Raw genomic sequence first — 21,898 nt, 5'->3', positions numbered from 1 at the left:
CACGAAGAAGCAACCTTGTCTATCCCACCATGGCCATCGCCCATGAAGGACTTGCCTCACTAGGGTAGATCTTCACGAAGTAGGCGATCTCCTTGCCCGTACAAACTCCTTGGTTCAACTCCACAATCTTGACGGAGGCTCCCAAGTGACACCAAACCAATCTAGGAGACACCACTCTCCAAAAGGTAATAGATGGTGTGTTGATGATGAACTCCTTGCTCTTGTGCTTCAAATGATAGTCTCCCCAACACTCAACTCTCTCATAGGATTGGATTTGGTAGAAAGATGATTTGAGTGGAAAGCAACTTGGGGAAGGCTAGAGATCAAGATTTATGTGGTTGGAATGGAATATCTTGACCTCAACACAAGTGTAGGTGGTTCTCTCTCAGAAAATGTATGTTGGAAGTGCAGGCATGTTTTGATGGCTCTCTCCATGGATGAAGAGTGGGTGGAGGGGTATATATAGCCTCCACACAAAATCTAACCGTTACACACAAATCACCAAACTCGGTGGGACCGAATTGTAAAACTCAGTCGGACCGATTTGGATCATAATGTGACCGTTAGGCATTTCGGTGGGATCGACATGATCAACTCGGTGGGACCGATGTGCTAGGGTTAGGGTAAAGCCTCATCTCGGTTGGACCGATTACACAAACTCGGTGGGACCGATTTGGGTAATAAGAAAAATTGAGAGTTGGCCAAGCAAACTCGGTGGGACCGATTTCATATTTTGGTGAGACCGAAATTAATGCAATAGGCAACAGAGAGTTTGCAAGCCCATCTCAGTGAGACCGAGAACCCATCGGTGAGACCGAACCGATTAGGGCTTTTGGTAGTGGCTATGTCAAGTGAACTCGGTGGCACCGGATAGAAAGTTTCGGTGGGGCCAAGTTTGACTTTTGGTTTGGGACATATGTGGATGTGAGAAAGTGGTTGAGGACTTTGGAGCATATCACTAAGCACTTTGAGCAAGCAAGCCATTATGCAACACCTCATCCCCTCTTAATAGTATTGGCTTTCCTATGGACTCAATGTGATCTTGGATCACTAAAATGAAAAATGTAGAGTCATGAGCTTTGAGCTTGAGCCAATCCTTTGTCCTTATCATCTCGAAGGGGTTCCACATCCTCTAGTCATGCCACTCCATTATTGAACTTATCTGAAACATACTAGATGAAAGCATTAGTCTAACAAGAGATATGTTGACATTAATTACCAAAATCACCCAGGGAGCACTTGTGCTTTCAACATTACATTTCAGAGGACCAAACTGTTAACTGAACATCAGATTGCATATTAACATTACAGAGGACAAATCACTAGAAGGCACTGGCAGTGGCCTCGATAAAACATCACGAACTGTATTTTAAAGTAGACAACCGCGCGGTGGTGTCGACGGTGGCCTCGAAGACATGGTGGTCCTCCAAGATCTGGCGGTCGACAAGCATGTCAGCCATAGCAACCTCGTTCGTGCGTGGGGCCGCATGCTACTCAGCGCCATGTTATACTGTGTGTAAAATGGTTGTGGGCGGCGCTTAATTGGAGGGGGCAGTGATTTCGGTGGAAGGTGTTGCTCCGTCAGTCGGGGCATGTGGGACGGGAAAGGAGGAGGATGGTGTGGGTGGGGTGTGGATTACCTGACCATATCAACTAGGCCGCACAGCAAGAAGAAGGGTCGGCGGCGCAGCAAGAAGAAGGGTCTCGGCGAGGAGGTGGCGCTGCAAGAAGAAGGGTCGCCGGCGAGGAGGCGGCGTTGTAAGAAGAAGGGTAGCCGAAGAGGAGGCGGCGCTAGAAGAAGAATGGTCGCCGGCGAGGAGGATGTGCTGCCAGTAAGCAGCAGCGAAGGTTTGAACTTGGAAAGCAAGGAGGGACAATGGAAATGTGGCTTTTGGTAGGAGGGAGGGGCGGGGAGATAGATATTTCTACGGTGGCAAAAAAATTTCGCTTGGTGCCGCGAGAAACTAGCACGCAAGTGTGGTTCAAGCGGGGGCGGTGGATTGTAGACGACGAAGCTTCCTGCGTAAGTCAGACAAGACGGTGCGCAAAGATATTTTATATCGCATCCCACACGATTCTTTTTAGTAAACTATTTGTGGTATACCTGATTTTTTCATTATGTTTTGAAAGAGAAAATGGTGTTACGGAGGGAAAGGATGGTGTTTGAATTGCTAGAACATTTACGTACAGTGAACATGCAACTAGTACATGAGTGTTGTGTTTAAATTTGGAATTATTCCGGGTTCGTTTGACATTTTTATGCATTAATTGAGTTTTTGGACATTTAATGTGCATAATTCAAATTTGAACTACAAGCACATGCTCCAATGCACCAAAGTTTGCTAAAAATCACATGTGTGTCTTTGGGTGAATTTATAGGTCCCATGCAAGAAATGGGAATAAAATTCAAACATCTGGGTGTCGTGGCTCAGCCGCAATGATTGAGAAACTTGGTTTTTTAATTCCTATAAATTCAAAACACGGCTGAAAATCATGAAACTTGGCATGGTGTCATGACATGGCACCAACATGCTACAATAATTTTTTTGGGCGAATTGGGACAAGCTTTGGTGTAAGCTTCTTGCAAATCGGAGCTTCCCTCAAGAAGGCTCGTGGTTCAAAGAGGGAACGTGTCACCTCCGTGTGCGAAACGAGATACGTACACTGCCTTCTCCCGCCTTAATTTTTTTACACAGGCAGATTAGACCAAATAGAAGTATCGTGCTAAATTTTGGAATTATTCCGTGTTCATTTGGCCTTTTTATACATTAATTGAGTTCATGGGCATTTCATGTGCATAATTCAAATTTGAACTACAAGCACGTGCTCCAGTGCACCAAAGTTGTTTGAAAAATCACATGTGTGTCCTTGGGTGAATTTTAAGGTCCCATGCAAGAGGAGTGAAATTCAAACATCTGGGCGTCATGGCTCGGCAGGAAAGATTGAGAAACTTGGTTTTTTAATTCCTGTAATTCCAAAACATGCCTAAAAATCGTGAAACTTGGCATAGTCTCATGACATGGTACAAACATGCTTCGGTATTTTTTTTGGCCGAATTGGGACAAACTTTGGTGTAAGCTTCTTGCAAACCGGAGCTTCCCTCAAGAAGGCTCGTGGTTCCGAGAGGGAACGTGTCACCTCCGTGTGCGAAACGACATACGTACACTGCCTTCTCCCGCCTTACTTTTTTGCACATCCAGATTAGACCAAATATAAGTGCTAAATTTTGGAATTATCCCGGGCTCGTTTCGCCTTTTTTATACATTTATTGAGTTTTTGGGCATTTAATGTGCATAATTAAAATTTGAACTACAAGCACATGCTCCAGTGCACCAAAGTTGTTTGAAAAATCACATGTGTGTCCTTGGGTGACTTTCTAGGTCCCATGCAAGAGATGGGAGTGAAATTCAAACATTTGGGCGTCATGGCTCGGCCGGAAAGATTGAGAAACTTGGTTTTTTAATTCCTGTAATTCTAAAACACGCCTGAAAATCATGAAACTTGGCATGGTGTCATGACATGGCACTAACATGCTGCGGTAATATTTTTGGCCGAATTGGGACAAGCTTTGGTGTAAGCTTCTTGCAAACCGGAGCTTCCCTAAAGAAGGCTCGTGGTTCCCAGAGGGAACGTGTCACCTCCGTGTGCGAAACGACATACATACAATGCCTTCTCCCGCCTTATTTTTTTACACAGCCAGATTAGACCAAATAGAAGTACCGTGCTAAATTTTGGAATTATTCCGGGCTTGTTTTGCCTTTTTTATACATTAATTGAGTTTCTGGGCATTTAATGTGCATAATTCAAATTTGAACTACAACCACATGCTCTAGTGCACCAAAGTTGTTTGAAAAATCACATGTGTGTCCTTGGGTGAATTTGTATGTCCCATGCAAGAGATGGGAGTGAAATTTAAACATCTGGGCGTCGTGGCTCGGCCGAAAATATTGAGAAACTTGGTTCTTTAATTCCTGTAATTCTAAAATACGCCTGAAAATCATGAAACTTGGCATGATGTCATGACATGGCACCAACATGCTGCGGTAATATTTTTGGCCAAATTGGGACAAGCTTTGGTGTAAGCTTCTTGCAAACCGGAGCTTCCCTCAAGAAGGCTCGTGGTTCCAAGAGGGAACGTGTCACCTCCGTGTGCGAAACGACATACGTACGCTGCCTTCTCCCGCCTTATTTTTTTACACAGCCAGATTAGACCAAATATAAGTACCGTGCTAAATTTTGGAAATATTCCGGGTTCGTTTGGCCTTTTTTATACATTAATTGAGTTTCTGGGCATTTAATGAGCATAATTCAAATTTGAACTACAAGCACATGCTCCAGTGCACCAAAGTTGTTTGAAAAATCACATGTGTGTCCTTGGGTGAATTTCTAGGTCCCATGCAAGAGATGGGAGTGAAATTCAAACATCTGGGCATCGTGTCTCGGCTGGAAAGATTGAGAAACTTGGTTTTTTAATTCCTGTAATTCCAAAACACGCCTGAAAATCATGAAACTTGGCATGGTCTCATGACATGGCACCAACATGCTGTGGTAATTTTTCTGTCCGATTTGCGAAGGCCCACACATTAACAATCAACGAAGTCATTTTGGAACAAGTGTTGTCACGTTACAAATCGGAAACACAAGTATTATTGAAAGCGTGGGCGTTCGACTTACCAATTACGTGCGGCCACGCGTCCCCTTTTTTTATTGGCTAGGAGGTGCCGTGCGGGGTAGCTATTTTAGTACGGGAGGCGTGCGATCAGACCACCTACGCGCGCTCATCGGGAGGAGAGCCCTTTGACCGCTACCTACCGCGCACCTCCCTCCCAACGTCTCCATTAATGGCGCCCGAGCACCTGTTCTACGGCGTGGCTATATGTCTCACTGGACTGAGATTTAAGAGAGAAAAAATGAAAATCTGAAAGGAAAGTTTTGCACGGATCTTGATGTAAGATCCGACGGACCTATATAGCATCGACTGCTACTTATAGCAAGCATGATAAATATAAGGACGATGACGGTGGATAATAATTGTCTTACATATTTAGAAACACAATTAAAAAAAGTCACATGCGGCAACGCCCGAAATACACAAGGGCAAAAGAAGAAGGAAGACAACGATCTGTCTCGCTGATCTCTACTTTCTCGATGCGTTGCTGCAGGCCGCGGGAACTAGTCTCCGCGGCGGGCGGCAACGAGCTCTTTCTTGTCCTCAAGATGCTGCTTGAGAGCATCCATGGATTCCTCCACCAGCCTTCTGCGCTCGATGCGCAGCTTGTTATTCTCATCCATAAGTTTCTTGACGATGACGCCGGTCCTCTTCAACAACGCAGTGGTCTGCTCCTGCTGCTCCGCACTTCCGACGATCTTCGCCCTCAGCCGGAGAGGGCCTAGATTGATTTCTCGTGGCTACAGAGGTTTGCGGTGGTGGAACTTCCGATCTAGGTTAATTTTCCGAGGTTTCTGTCTTTATAGGAATTTTTGGTGTCGGTCTCACGTCAAGGAGGTGCCCGAGGCGTCCACGAGGTAGGCCCACGCGCCTGGGGGGGTGGGCGTGCCCCCCACCCTCGTGGACGCCCCGGGACTCTCCTGGCCCAACTCTTTTACTCCGGGGTCTTCTTTTGGTCCATATAAAATCGTCAAAATTGGCACGTCAATTGGACTCCGTTTGATATTTTCCTTTTCTGTAAAACTCAAAAACAAGGAAAAAACAGAAACTGGCACTGGGCACTAGGTTAATAGGTTAGTCCCAAAAATCATATAAAATAGCATATAAATGCATATAAAACATCCAAGGTTGATAATATAATAGCATGAATACTTCATAAATTATAGATACATTGGAGACGTATCAGGAGACTGAAGGAAATATGCCCTAGAGGCAATAATAAAGTTATTATTTATTTCCTTATTTGATGATAAATGTTTATTATTCATGCTAGAATTGTATTAACCGGAAACTTAGTACATGTGTGAATACATAGACAAAACATAAGTCTCCCTAGTATGCCTCTACTTGACTAGCTCGTTTATCAAAGATGGTTATGTTTCCCAAACCATAGACATGTGTTGTCATTTGATGAATGGGATCACATCATTAGGAGAATGATGTGATGGACAAGACCCATTCATTAGCTTAGCATTATGATCGTTACAGTTTCATTGCTATTGCTTTCTTCATGACTTATACATGTTCCTCAGACTATGAGATTATGCAACTCCCGAATACCGGAGGAACACTTTGTGTGCTATTGATACGTCTCCAAAGTATCTATAATTTTTAATTGTTCCATGCTATTATATTATCTGTTTTGGATGTTTAATGGGCTTTATTATGCACTTTTATATTATTTTTGGGAGTAACCTATTAACCGAAGGCCCAGTGCAAATTGCTGTTTTTTGCCTATTTCAGTGTTTCGCAGAAAAGGAATATCAAACGGAATCCAAACGGAATGAAACCTTCACGAGGATTGTTTTTGGAACAAACACAATCCAGGAGACTTGGAGTGGACGTCAAGGAAGCAACGAGGCGGCCACGAGGCAGGGAGGCACGCCTAGGGGGGTAGGTGCGCCCCCACCCTCGTGGGCCCCTCGTGGCTCCACCGACCTACTTCTTTCACCTATATATACTCATATAACCTGAAAACATCCGTGAGAACCACGAAACCCTATTTCCACTGCCGCAACCTTCTGTACCCGTGAGATCCCATCTTGGGGCCTTTTCCGGCGCTCCGCCGGAGGGGGAATCAATCACGGAGGGCTTCTACATCAACACCATAGCCTCTCCGATGATGTGTGAGTAGTTTACCATAGACCTTCGGGTCCATAGTTATTAGCTAGATGGCTTCTTCTCTCTCTTTGGATCTCAATACAAAGTTCTCCTCGATCTTCTTGGAGATCTATTCGATGTAATTCTTTTTGTGGTGTGTTTGCCGAGATCCGATGAATTGTGGGTTTATGATCAAGATTATCTATGAACAATATTTGATTCTTCTCCGAATTCTTTTATGCATGATTTAATATCTTTGCAAGTCTCTTCGAACTATCAGTTTGGTTTGGCCTACTAGATTGATCTTTCTTGCAATGGGAGAAGTGCTTAGCTTTGGGTTCAATCTTGCGGTGTCCTTTTCCCAGTGACAGCAGGGGCAGCAAGGCACAAATTGTATTGTTGCCATCGAGGATAAAAAGATGGGGTTTATATCATATTGCTTGAGTTTATCCCTCTACATCATGTCATCTTGCCTAATGCGTTACTCTGTTCTTATGAACTTAATACTCTAGATGCATGCTTGATAGCGGTCGATGTGTGGAGTAATAGTAGTAGATGCAGAATCGTTTCGGTCTACTTGTCACGGACGTGATGCCTATATACATGATCATGCCTAGATATTCTCATAAATATGCGCTTTTCTATCAATTGCTCAACAGTAATTTGTTCACCCACCGTAAATTATGCTATCTTGAGACAAACCACTAGTGAAACCTATGGCCCCCGGTCTATCTTCCATCATATTATTTTCCTATCAACTAGATATTTTTGTTGCCGTTTATTTTGCAATCTTTACTTCCAATCTATACAACAAAAATACCAAAAATATTTATCTTATTATCTTTATCAGATCTCACTTTTGCAAGTGGCCGTGAAGGGATTGACAACCCCTTTATCGCGTTGGTTGCAAGGTTCTTGATTGTTTGTGCAGGTACGAGGGACTTGCGTGTAGTCTCCTACTGGATTGATACCTTGGTTCTCAAAAACTGAGGGAAATACTTACGCTACTTTGCTGCATCACCCTTTCCTCTTCAAGGGAAAACCAACGCATGCTCAAGAGGTAGCAAGAAGGATTTCTGGCGCCGTTGCCAGGGAGATCTACGCACAAGTCAAAACATACCAAGTACCCATCACAAACTCTTCTCCCTCGCATTACATTATTTGCCATTTGCCTCTTGTTTTCCTCTCCCCCACTTCACCTTTACCGTTTTATTCACCCTGCTTTTCCGTTCGTCTCTTTTCACTTGCTTCTTGTGTGCCTGTTTGCCCTAATGGCCTTACCTAAAAATGTTGATCCTCACCTTAGAAGATTGGAGGAAATTGAAAACAACGTGAGAAGCTTTATGACTTTGCAATTTGAGCATAATAACTTCTTTAGAAACGAGCTTAAGGAACAAAAAAAACTTTATGGAGTACATGAATAAAGAGCTTGATGATATGTCTAAGGAGTTTTATGGTTTGAAATCTCATTTTGCTCATCTTGATAATTTAATAGCCCAAATTTCGGATAAGCAGGCCACCTGAGTTAATAAGATGGCCGCCAAACCAGAAGATCTAGAAGGTAATAATGATGAAGATCTAAAAGTGATTGATGTGTCTCCTATTAAATCTTTGTTTTCCAACATGAATCTTGATAAAGATGGGACTGGAGATGAGTCAACTTTAGTTAAAAGGCGTCCCAATGATTCGGAGTTTTTAGATCTTGATGCAAAAATTGGTAAAAGTGGGATTGAAGAGGTCAAAACTTTAGGTAGCAATGAACCCACTATTTTGGATTTCAAGGAATTTAATTACGATAATTGTTCTTTAATAGTTTGTATTTCCTTGTTGCAACCCGTGTTAAATTCTCCTCATGCTTATGATCAAAATAAAGCTTTTACCAAACATATAGTTGATGCCTTAATGCAATCCTATGAAGAAAAGCTTGAATTAGAAGTTTCTATCCCTAAAAAACTTTATGATGAGTGGGAACCTACTATTAAAATCAAAATTAAATATCATGAATGCTATGCTTTATGTGATTTGGGTGCTAGTGTTTCCACGATTCCAAAAACTTTGTGTGATGTGTTAGGTTTCCGTGAATCTGATGATTGTTCTTTAAATTTGCATCTTGCGGATTCCACCATTAAGAAACCTATGGGAAGTATTAATGATGTTCTTATTGTTTCAAATAGGAATTATGTGCCCATAGATTTCATTGTTCTTGATATAGATTGCAATCCTACATGTCCTATTATTCTTGGTAGACCTTTCCTTAGAACGATTGGTGCAATTATTGATATGAAAGAAGGAAATATTAGATTCCGATTTCCATTAAGGAAAGGCATGGAACACTTTCCTAGGAAGAAAATTAAATTACCTTATGAATCTATTATGAGAGCCACTTATGGATTGCAAACCAAAGATGATAATACCTAGATCTATTCTTGCTTTTATGCCTAGCTAGGGGCGTTAAACGATTGCGCTTGTTGGGAGGCAACCCAATTTTATTTTTGTTCCTTGCTTTTTGTTCCTGTTTAGTAATAAATAATTCATCTAGCCTATGTTTAGATGTGTTTTATGTTTTAATTAGTGTTTGTGCCAAGTAGAACCTTTGGGAAGACTTGGGTGAAGTCTTTGCGATCTTGCTGTAAAAAACAGAAACTTTAGCGCTCACGAGATTAGCTGCCATTTTTACTGGAGAGTGCTTTTGGGTTGATTCTTTTTGAATATTATTAATAGATAAATTCCTCACGTCCAAAAATTTATTTCAGAATTTTTGGAGTTACATAAGTATACGTTCGATACAGATTACTACAGACTGTTCTGTTTTTGACAGATTCTGTTTTTCGTGTGTTGTTTGCTTAGTTTGGTGAATCTATGGATAGTATCGAGGGGTATGAACCATAGATAAGTTGGAATACAGTAGGTTTAACACCAATATAAATAAAGAATGAGTTCATTACAGTACCTTCAGGTGGTGATTTTTTTTTTATACTAACGGAGCTCATGAGATTTTCCGTTGAGTTTTGTGTTGTGAAGTTTTCAAGTTTTGGGTAAAGATTTGATGGATTTTGGAATAAGGACAACCAAAATCCTAATCTTGGGGATGCCCCGGAAGGCATCCCCTCTTTCATCTTCGTCCATCGGTAACTTTACTTGAGGCTATATTTTTATTCACCACATGATATGTGTTTTGCTTGGAGCGTCTTGTATGATTTTAGTCTTTGTTTGTTAGGTCACCACAATCATCCTTGCTGTACACACCTTTCGGAGAGACACACATGAATCAGAATTTATTAGAATACTCTATGTGCTTCACTTATATCTTTTGAGCTAAATAATTTTGCTCTAATGCTTCACATATATCTTTTAGAGCACGGTGGTGGTTTTATTTTATAGAAATTATTGATCTCTCATGCTTCACTTATATTATTTTGAGAGTCCTTTAAAACAGCATGGTAATTTGCTTTGGCTATAAAATTAGTCCTAATATGATAGGCATCCAAGATGGGTATAGTAAAACTTTCATAAAAAGTGCATCGAATACTATGAGAAGTTTGATACTTGATGATTGTTCAGAGATATGAAGGTGGTAATATTAGAGTCATACTAGTTGAGTAGTTGTGAATATGAGAAATAATTGTGTTGAAGTTTGCAAGTCCCATAGCATGCATGTATGGTAAACGTTGTGTGACAAATTGGAAACATGATGTGTTCTTTGATTGTCATCCTTATGAGTGGCGGTCGGGGACGAGCGATGGTCTTCTCCTACCAATCTATCCCCCTAGGAGCATGCGCGCAGTGCTTGGTTTTTGATGACTTGTAGATTTTTGCAATAAGTATGTGAGTTCTTTATGACTAATGTCGAGTCCATGGATTATACACACTCTCACCTTTCCATCATTGCTAGCCTCTTCGGTACCGTGCTTCTCACCTTGAGAGTTGGTGCAAACTTCGCCGGTGCATCCAAATCCCGTGATACGATACGCTCTATCACACATAAACCTCCTTATATCTTCCTCAAAACAGCCATCATACCCACCTATTATGGCATTTCCATAGCCATTCCGAGATATATTGCCATGCAACTTTCCACCATTTCATTTATTATGATACGCTTCATCATTGTCATATTGCTTTGCATGATCATGTAGTTGACATCGTATTTGTGGTAAAGCCACCATGTATAATTTTTCATACATGTCACTCTTGATTCATTGCCCATCCCGGTACACCGCCGGAGGCACTCATATAGAGTCATATCTTGTTCTAGTATCGAGTTGTAATAATTGAGTTGTAAATAAATAGAAGTGTGATGATCATTATTAATAGAGCATTGTCCCAAAATAAAATAAAAGAAGGAGAAAGGCCAAATAAAAAAGGAGAAAGACCCAAAAAAGAAAATAAAAAAATAAAAGGGCAATGCTACTATCCTTTTTTTCCACACTTGTGCTACAAAGTAGTACCATGATCTTTATGATAGAGAGTCTCTTATTTTGTCACTTTCATATACTAGTGGGAACTTTTCATTATAGAACTTGGCTTGTATATTCCAACAATGGGCTTCCTCAAATGCCCTAGGTCTTCATGAGCAAGCAAGTTGGATGCACACCCACTTAGTTTCTTTTGTTGAGCTTTCATACATTTATAGCTCTAGTGCATCCGTTGCATGGCAATCCCTACTCCTTGCATTGACATCAATTGATGGGCATCTCCCTAACCCATTGATTAGCCGCGTCAATGTGAGACTTTCTTCTTTTTTGTCTTCTCACACAACCCCCATCATTATACTCTATGCCACCCATAGTGCTATGTCCATGGCCCACGCTCATGTATTGCGTGAAAGTTGAAAAAAGTTTGAGATTACTAAAGTACGAAACAATTGTTTGGCTTGTCATCGGGGTTGTGCATGATGAGAGCATTCTTGTGTGAAGAAAATGAAGCATAGCCAAACTATATGATTTTGTAGGGATAAGCTTTCTTTGGCCATGTTATTTTGAGAAGACATAATTGCTTAGTTAGTATGCTTGAAGTATTATTATTTTTATGTCAATATTAAACTTTTGTCTTGAATCTTTCGGATCTGAACATTCATGCCACAATAAACAGAATTACTTAGAAAATTATGTTAGGTAGCATTCCACATCAAAAATTCCGTTTTTATCATTTACCTACTCAAGGACGAGCAGGAATTAAGCTTCGGGATGCTTGATACGTCTCCAACGTATCTATATTTTTTATTGTTCCATGCTATTATATTATCTATTTTGGATGTTTAATGGGCTTTATTATGCACTTTTATATTATTTTTGGGACTAACCTATTAATCGAAGCCCCAGTGCAAATTGCTTTTTTTTGCCTATTTCAGTGTTTCACAGAAAAGGAATATCAAACGGAATCCAAATGGAATGAAACCTTCGCGAGGATCGTTTTTGGAACAAACGCAATCCAGGAGACTTGGAGTCGACGTCAAGGAAGCAACGAGGCGGCCACGAGGCAGGGAGGCGCGCCCAGAGGGGTAGGCGCGCCCCCCACCCTCGTGGGCCCCTCGTGGCTCCAACGACCTACTTCTTTCGCCTATATATACTCATATACCCTGAAAACATCCGAGAGCATCACGAAACCCTATTTCCACCGCCGCAACCTTCTGTACCCATGAGATCCCATCTTGGGGCCTTTTCCGGCGCTCCGCCGGAGGGGGAATCCATCACGGAGGACTTCTACATCAACACCATAGCCTCTCCGATGATGTGTGGGTAGTTTACCACAGACCTTCGGGTCCATAGTTATTAGCTAGATGGCTTCTTCTCTCTCTTTGGATCTCAATACAAAGTTCTCCTCGATCTTCTTGGAGATCTATTCGATGTAATTCTTTTTGCGGTGTGTTTGTCGAGATCCGATGAATTGTGGGTTTATGATCAATATTATCTATGAACAATATTTGATTCTTCTCTGAATTCTTTTATGCATGATTTAATATCTTTGCAAGTCTCTTCGAATTATCAGTTTGGTTTGGCCTACTAGATTGATCTTTCTTGCAATGGGAGAAGTGCTTAGCTTTGGGTTCAATCTTGCGGTGTCCTTTCCCAGTGACAGCAGGGGCAGCAAGGCACGTATTGTATTGTTGCCATCGAGGATAAAAAGATGGGGTTTATATCATATTGCTTGAGTTTATCCCTCTACATCATGTCATCTTGCCTAATGCGTTACTCTGTTCTTATGAACTTAATACTCTAGATGCATGTTGGATAGCGGTCGATGTGTGGAGTAATAGTAGTAGATGCATAATCATTTCGGTCTACTTGTCACAGACGTGATGCCTATATACATGATCATGCCTAGATATTCTCATAACTATGCGCTTTTCTATCAATTGCTCGACAGTAATTTGTTCACCCACCGTAAATTATGCTATCTTGAGAGAAGCCACTAGTGAAACCTATGGCCCCCAGGTCTATCTTCCATCATATTATTTTCCTATCAACTAACTATTTCTGTTGCTGTTTATTTTGCAATCTTTACTTTCCAATCTATACAACAAAAATACCAAAAATATTTATCTTATTATCTTTATCAGATCTCACTTTTGCAAGTGGCCGTGAAGGGATTGACAACCCCTTTATCGCATTGGTTGCAAGGTTCTTGATTATTTGTGCAGGTACGAGGGACTTGCGTGTAGTCTCCTACTGGATTGATACCTTGGTTCTCAAAAACTGAGGGAAATACTTACGCTACTTTGCTTCATCACTCATTCCTCTTCAAGGGAAAACCAACGCATGCTCAAGAGGTAGCAGCTATCAAACATCACAACGTAAATGGGTGATTATAAAGATGCTCTATAGGTGTCTCCAAAGGTATTTGTTGGGTTGGCATAGATCGAGATTAGGATTTGTCACTCCGTGTTTCGGAGAGGTATCTCTGGGCCCTCTCGGTAATGTTCATCATTTATGCTCATATCTGTATAAATGTGACTAATGAGTTAGTTGCGGGGTGAAGTATTACGGAACGAGTAAAGATACTTGCCGGTAACGAGATTGAACTAGGCATGATGATACCGACGATCGAATCTCGGGCAAGTAACATACTGATGACAAAGGAAACAATGTATGTTGTTATGCGGTTTGACCAATAAAGATCTTCGTAGAATATGTCGGAGCCAATATGAGCATCAAGGTTCCGCTATTGGTTATTGACCGAAGATGTGTCTCGGTCATGTCTACATAGTTCTTGAACCCGTAGGGTCCGCACGCTTAACGTTCGATGACGATTTGTATTATGAGTTATGTGATTTGATAAACCGAAGTTTGTTCGGAGTGTCGGATGAGATCACGAACATGACGTGGAGTCTCGAAATTGTCGAGACATAAAGATTGATATATTATAAGGCTATATTCAGACATCGGAATGGTTCCGGAGAAGCTCGGGTATTTTCCGGAGTAGCGGGAGGTTACCGGAACCCCCCGGGAGAAGTTATGGGCCTTATGGGCCATAAGAGGGAAGCACACCAGCCCACAAGTTGCTGGTGCGCCCCCCCCCCTTGGGGAGGAGGCCGATTAGGACTAGGAGAAGGGGGCCGGCCCCCCTTTCCTTCTCCTTCTCCCTTCCCCCTTTCCTACTCCGTGTGGGAGGTGGAATCCTACTAGGACTCCACACCTTGGCGCGCCCCCTAGGGCCGGCTGCCTCTCCCTCTCCCTCCTTTATATATGGGGGCAGGGGGCACCCTAGAACACACAAGTTTATCTTTTAGCCGTGTGCAGTGCCCCCCTCCACAGTTACACACCTCGGTCATATTGTCGTAGTGCTTAGGCGAAGCCCTGCGCCAGTAACTTCATCATCACCGTCACCACGCCGTCATGCTGACGGAACTCTCCCTCGGCCTCAACTGGATCAAGAGTTCGAGGGACATTACCAAGCTGAACGTGTGCTGATCGCGGAGGTGACGTACGTTCGGTACTTGGATCAGTTGGATCGCGAAGACGTTCGATTACATCAACCGCGTTACTAAACGCTTCCGCTTTCGGTCTATGAGGATACGTGGACACACTCTCCCCTCTCGTTGCTATGCATCTCCTAGATAGATCTTCCGTGATCATATGATTTTTTTTTTTGAAATTACTGCGTTCCCCAACACGCGTAGCCACAGAAAACACCACGGGGCAGGTCACCTGCATGTGTGGAAGGCCCCAACACGTGGCTGGCGAAGATCCATGTTGATGGAGGACTATCAAAGGAATAGCGGTAGGGGAGCTTCTTCTACGGTTTGCCGGGACCATACTGAAAAGTTTTTGGGCTCTTCGGCAATGGTCTTCTCTGACATAAATGATCTGGCAACACTTGAAGCTCTCGCCTGCCGAGACGCCCTAGCACTTGCACTTGATCTTTTGCTGGATAGATTTGTTATGACATGTGTCTGCAAACTAGTTGTTTCAGAGAACCGACCCTTTTATCATTCCTCTAAAGTCTAAACCTTACACTTGATTAATAAAGCTTGGTTTACCACTAAAAAATCAATAAAGAAAATACAAATGTTTCTTTAAAGCGAACAATTTATTTAGAAAAAGATTGTTTTTGAAAGTGTGGAGATTTTTTGGAAATATCGATCATTTTTAATCCCTGGATAATTAAAAAACAATGTTTTAAGAAACACTAATATTTTTTAGAAAACCAACAATTGTTGAAATTCTGAACATTTTTTAAAATTATGAGTTTTATGAAAAAAATAACGTAAAAAGGAATAAAATGAGAAAAAATCGCTTGTAAAATAAAAAAGATAAAGAAAAGAAAAACAGTGAAGAAAAGATGAAGAGGGAGGAAAAACAGAAAATACCATCATGAAAAGAATGGGATCCTAGCTAATTTGGCCAGCCCATCTGCGGTTTGCTCGCAGCTCGCCTGTGTGAAGCACCAGCATTTTGCCGCATCGAGCGGCGTATGGAGTTTTTTCAAATTGCCCCTAAAGCACGCATTATGCGTGATCTTCACTAGTTCGCTCGCAATGTCTCGCTTGCTCCTTTTCTCTCACATTTAGTTCCTCTCCTGCATGCTAAGGAGAAAACCAAACATCAGGAAAAAAATTGTGTTGAAAAGTTTGGTGAAATAATATTTTTTTACATATTCTAAAATTTGTCCATAGTTTTTTTAAATCGTGTAGATTATTTTTTTCTAAGAACTTTTCAAATATTTACAAAATCAAAATGTTCATGAATTTTTAAAAGTTCATGAAATGAAAAAATGATCAAAAATTATTTTTCTATTGAATTTAAAAATGTGTACAAATTAAAAATACTCAAGAATTAAAAAGAAAAATTAAAACAAACATTAAAACACAAAAAGAAACTAGTAAACTAGAAAAGGTCGGAAGCTTCACAAAACCGGTCAAAGGTGCCTACATGGCACGGCCCCCTTACCAAAAATTAAAATATTCATGAATTTTAAAAAGTTCACGAATTGGTGCTTCACAAAACTGGGGAGGGGTGTGAGTTTCCTAAAAATAATACTCCCTCCTTTTTTTCTATAAGACGTTTTGGACAGCTGACATTGAACTATTTTGTGCTCTGTTTGAAACATATTATAAAAGGGAAAAGTGGGAGTAGTAGTATTATGCGGCTTATGTGCTAAATAGGAAGGCCCTTAATGGGTGGACAAAATCATAAACTCTACTACCTCCAATAAAAAATAAGTATGGCATTTTTGAACTAACCCTAGTTCAAAACTACGACAATTATTTTTTGAACGGAGGGAGTATCGTAATTATGATAGCACTCGCTAATTCACGTGCTTGTCTTGGGCCGGCGAGTAGGGAAGCATTCAGGGGAAGCTTCCTCCTTGGTTTTCGAGCCCGTCGCCCAATTTTGGGAAGGTTTGTGCTGTATGTTTACATATTTTCTGGTTTACTTTTGTTTTCATTGTTAGGATGAACACTTTCTTGAAATTATTATAAGGGATCATCTTACTTACTACCGTCGTTCTAAGCAAATAAGATGCAAAAACATGATAAACATCACATGCAATCAAATAGTGACATGATATGGCCAATATCATCATGCTCCTTTGATCTCCATCTTCGGGGCACCATGATCATCTTCGTCACCGGCATGACACCATGATCTCCATCATCATGATCTCCATCATTGTGTCTTCATGAAGTCGTCACGCCAACGATTACTTCTACTTCTATGGCTAACGCGTTTAGCAACAAAATAAAGTAATTTGCATGGCGTTATTCAATGACACGCAGGTCATACAAAATAATAAAGACAACTCCTATGGCTCCTGCCGGTTGTCATACTCATCGACATGCAAGTCGTGATTCCTATTACAAGAATATGATCAATATCATACATCACATATATCATTCATCACATCTTCTGGCCATATCATATCACATATATCACTTGCTGCAAAAACAAGTTAGACGTCCTCTAATTGTTGTTGCAAGTTTTTACATGGTTTGTAGGTTTCTAGCAAGAACGTTTTCTTACCTACGTATGACCACAACGTGATTTGCCTATTTCTATTTACCCTTCATAAGGACCCTTTTCATCGAATCCGTTCCGACTAAAGTAGGAGAGACAGACACCCGCTAGCCACCTTATGCAACTAGTGCATGTCAGTCGGTGGAACCTGTCTCACGTAAGCGTACGTGTAAGGTCGGTCCGGGCCGCTTCATCCTACAATGCCGCCGAAACAAGAAACGACTAGTAGCGGCAAGAAGAATTGGCAACATCAACGCCCACAACTGCTTTGTGTTCTACTCGTGCATAGTAACTACGCATAGGCCTGGCTCATGATGCCACTGTTGGGAATCGTAGCATAATTTTAAAATTTTCCTACGCTCACCAAGATGCATCTATGGAGTATACTAGCAACGAGGGGAAAGGAGTGCATCTACATACCCTTGTAGATCGTGAGCGGAAGCGTTCCAATGAACGTGGATGACGGAGTCGTACTCGCCGTGATCCAAATCACCGATGACCGAGTGCCGAACGGACGGCACCTCCGCGTTCAACACACGTACGGTGCAGCGACGTCTCCTCCTTCTTGATCCAGCAAGGGGGAAGGAGAGGTTGATGGAGATCCAGCAGCACGACGGCGTGGTGGTGGATGTAGCGGGTCTCCGACAGGGCTTCGCCGAGCTTCTGCGAGAGAGAGAGAGAGGTGTTGCAGGGGAGGAGGGAGGCGCCCAAGCCTGTGTGTTGCCCTCCCTCCCCCCCCCCGTTTATATAGGCCCCCTGGGGGGGCGCCGGCCCTGGAGATCAGATCCAAAGGGGGGGCGGCGGCCAAGTGGGGGCGAAGGGGTGCCTTGCCCCCCAAGGCAAGGGGGAACTCCCCCCCCTAGGGTTCCCAACCCTAGGCGCATGGGGAAAGGCCCAAGGGGGGCGCCCCAGCCCACTAAGGGCTGGTTCCCTTCCACTTTCAGCCCACGGGGCCCTCCGAGATAGGTGGCCCCACCCGGTGGACCCCCGGGACCCTTCCGGTGGTCCCGGTACAATACCGGTAACCCCCGAAACTTTCCCGGTGGCCGAAACTGGACTTCCTATATATAATTCTTCACCTCCGGACCATTCCGGAACCTCTCGTGACGTCCGGGATCTCATCCGGGACTCCAAACAACTTTCGGGTTTCCGCATACATATATCTCTACAACCCTAGCATCACCGAACCTTAAGTGTGTAGACCCTACGGGTTCGGGAGACATGCAGACATGACCGAGACGCCTCTCCGGTCAATAACCAACAGCGGGATCTGGATACCCATGTTGGCTCCCACATGTTCCATGATGATCTCATCGGATGAACCACGGTGTCGAGGATTCAATCAATCCGTATGCAATTCCCTTTGTCAATCGGTATGTTACTTGCCCGAGATTCGATCGTCGGTATCCCAATACCTTGTTCAATCTTGTTACCGGCAAGTCTCTTTACTCGTACCGCAATGCATGATCCCGTGACTAACGCCTTAGTCACATTGAGCTCATTATGATGATGCATTACCGAGTGGGCCCAGAGATACCTCTCCGTCACACGGAGTGACAAATCCCAGTCTCGATCCGTGCCAACCCAACAGACACTTTCGGAGATACCCGTAGTGCACCTTTATAGTCACCCAGTTACGTTGTGACGTTTGGCACACCTAAAGCACTCCTACGGTATCCGGGAGTTGCACGATCTCATGGTCTAAGGAAAAGATACTTGACATTGGAAAAGCTCTAGCAAACGAAACTACACGATCTTTTATGCTAAGCTTAGGATTGGGTCTTGTCCATCACATCATTCTCCTAATGATGTGATCCCGTTATCAATGACATCCAATGTCCATAGTCAGGAAACCATGACTATCTGTTGATCAACGAGCTAGTCAACTAGAGGCTTACTAGGGACACGTTGTGGTCTATGTATTCACACATGTATTACGATTTCCGGACAATACAATTATAGCATGAATAATAGACTATTATCATGAACAAAGAAATATAATAATAACCATTTATTATTGCCTCTAGGGCATATTTCCAATAGTCTCCCACTTGCACTAGAGTCAATAATCTAGTTACATTGTGATGAATCGAACACCCATTGCGTCCTGGTGTTGATCATGTTTTGCCCTAGGGAGAGGATTAGTCAACGGATCTGCTACATTCAGGTCTGTATGTACTTTACAAATATATATGTCTCCATTTTGAACACTTTCACGAATGGAGTTGAAGCGACGCTTGATATGCCTGGTCTTCCTGTGAAACCTGGGCTCCTTCGCAAGGGCAATAGCTCCAGTGTTGTCACAGAAGAGAGTCATCGGTCCCGACGCATTGGGAATCACCCCTAGGTCGGTAATGAACTCCTTCATCCAGACTGCTTCATGTGCTGCCTCCGAGGCTGCCATGTACTCCGCTTCACATGTAGATCCCGCCACGACGCTTTGCTTGCAACTGCACCAGCTTACTGCTCCTCCATTCAAAATATACACGTATCCGGTTTGTGACTTCGAGTCATCCAGATCTGTGTCGAAGCTAGCGTCGACGTAACCCTTTACGATGAGCTCTTCGTCACCTCCATAAATGAGAAACATATCCTTAGTCCTCTTTAGGTACTTCAGGATATTCTTGACCGCTGTCCAGTGTTCCTTGCCGGGATTACTTTGGTACCTTCCTACCAAACTTACGGCAAGGTTTACATCAGGTCTGGTACACAGCATGGCATACATAATAGACCCTATGGCCGAGGCATAGGGGATGACACTCATCTCTTCTATATCTTCTGCCGTGGTCGGGCATTGAGCCTTGCTCAATTGCACACCTTGCAATACAGGCAAGAACCCCTTCTTGGACTGATCCATATTGAACTTCTTCAATATCTTGTCAAGGTATGTACTTTGTGAAAGACCAATGAGGCGTCTTGATCTATCTCTATAGATCTTGATGCCTAATATATAAGTAGCTTCTCCAAGGTCCTTCATTGAAAAACACTTATTCAAATAGGCCTTTATACTTTCCAAGAATTCTATATCATTTCCCATCAATAGTATGTCATCCACATATAATAAGAGAAATGCTACAGAGCTCCCACTCACTTTCTTGTAAACACAGGCTTCTCCATAAGTCTGTGTAAACCCAAACGCTTTGATCATCTCATCAAAGCGAATGTTCCAACTCCGAGATGCTTGCACCAGCCCATAAATTGAGCGCTGGAGCTTGCATACTTTGTTAGCATTCTTAGGGTCGACAAAACCTTCCGGCTGCATCATATACAACTCTTCCTTAAGGAAGCCGTTAAGGAATGCCATTTTGACGTCCATCTGCCATATCTCATAATCATAGTATGCGGCAATTGCTAACATGATTCGGACGGACTTCAGCTTCGCTACGGGTGAGAAAGTCTCATCGTAGTCAACCCCTTGAACTTGTCGATAACCCTTAGCGACAAGTCGAGCTTTGTAGATGGTCACATTACCATCCGCGTCCGTCTTCTTCTTAAAGATCCATTTGTTTTCTATGGCTCGCCGCTCATCGGGCAAGTCAGTCAAAGTCCATACTTTGTTTTCATACATGGATTCTATCTCGGATTTCATGGCTTCTAGCCATTTGTCGGAATCCGGGCCCGCCATCGCTTCTTCATAGTTCGAAGGTTCACCGTTGTCTAACAACATGATTTCCAGGACAGGGTTGCCGTACCACTCTGGTGCGGAACGTGTCCTTGTGGACCTACGAAGTTCAGTAACTTGATCCGAAGCTTCATGATCATCATCATTAACTTCCTCCCCAGTTGGTGTAGGTACCACAGGAACACTTTCCCGCGCTGCGCTACTTTCTGGTTCGGAAGGGGTGACTATCACCTCATCAAGTTCCACTTTCCTCCCACTCAATTCTTTCGAGAGAAACTCCTTCTCTAGAAAGGACCCATTCTTGGCAACGAAGATCTTGCCTTCGGATCTGAGGTAGAAGGTGTACCCAATAGTTTCCTTAGGGTGTCCTATGAAGACGCATTTTTCCGATTTGGGTTCGAGCTTTTCAGGTTGAAGTTTCTTGACATAAGCATCGCATCCCCAAACTTTTAGAAACGACAGCTTACGTTTCTTCCCAAACCATAATTCATACGGTGTCGTCTCAACGGATTTCGACGGAGCCCTATTTAAAGTGAATGCGGCAGTCTCTAAAGCATAACCCCAAAATGAGAGCGGTAAATCGGTAAGAGACATCATAGATCGCACCATATCCAATAGAGTGCGATTACGACGTTCGGACACACCATTTCTCTGAGGTGTTCCAGGCGGCGTGAGTTGTGAAACTATTCCACATTTCCTTAAGTGTGCACCAAACTCGTGACTTAAATATTCTCCACCACGATCTGATCGTAGGAATTTTATTCTCCTGTCACGTTGATTCTCAACTTCACTCTGAAATTCCTTGAACTTTTCAAAGGTTTCAGACTTGCGTTTCATCAGGTAGACATACCCATATCTACTTAAATCATCAGTGAGAGTGAGAACATAACGATATCCTCCGCGAGCCTCAACACTCATTGGACCACACACATCGGTATGTATGATTTCCAATAAGTTGGTTGCTCGCTCCATTGTTCCGGAGAACGGAGTCTTGGTCATCTTACCCATGAGGCATGGTTCGCACGTGTCAAATGATTCGTAATCAAGAGA

This window comes from Triticum aestivum, chromosome 4D (genome assembly GCF_018294505.1).
Source record: "Triticum aestivum cultivar Chinese Spring chromosome 4D, IWGSC CS RefSeq v2.1, whole genome shotgun sequence".
Classification (NCBI taxonomy): domain Eukaryota; kingdom Viridiplantae; phylum Streptophyta; class Magnoliopsida; order Poales; family Poaceae; genus Triticum; species Triticum aestivum.
Note: the sequence above shows the minus strand (reverse complement) of the source record.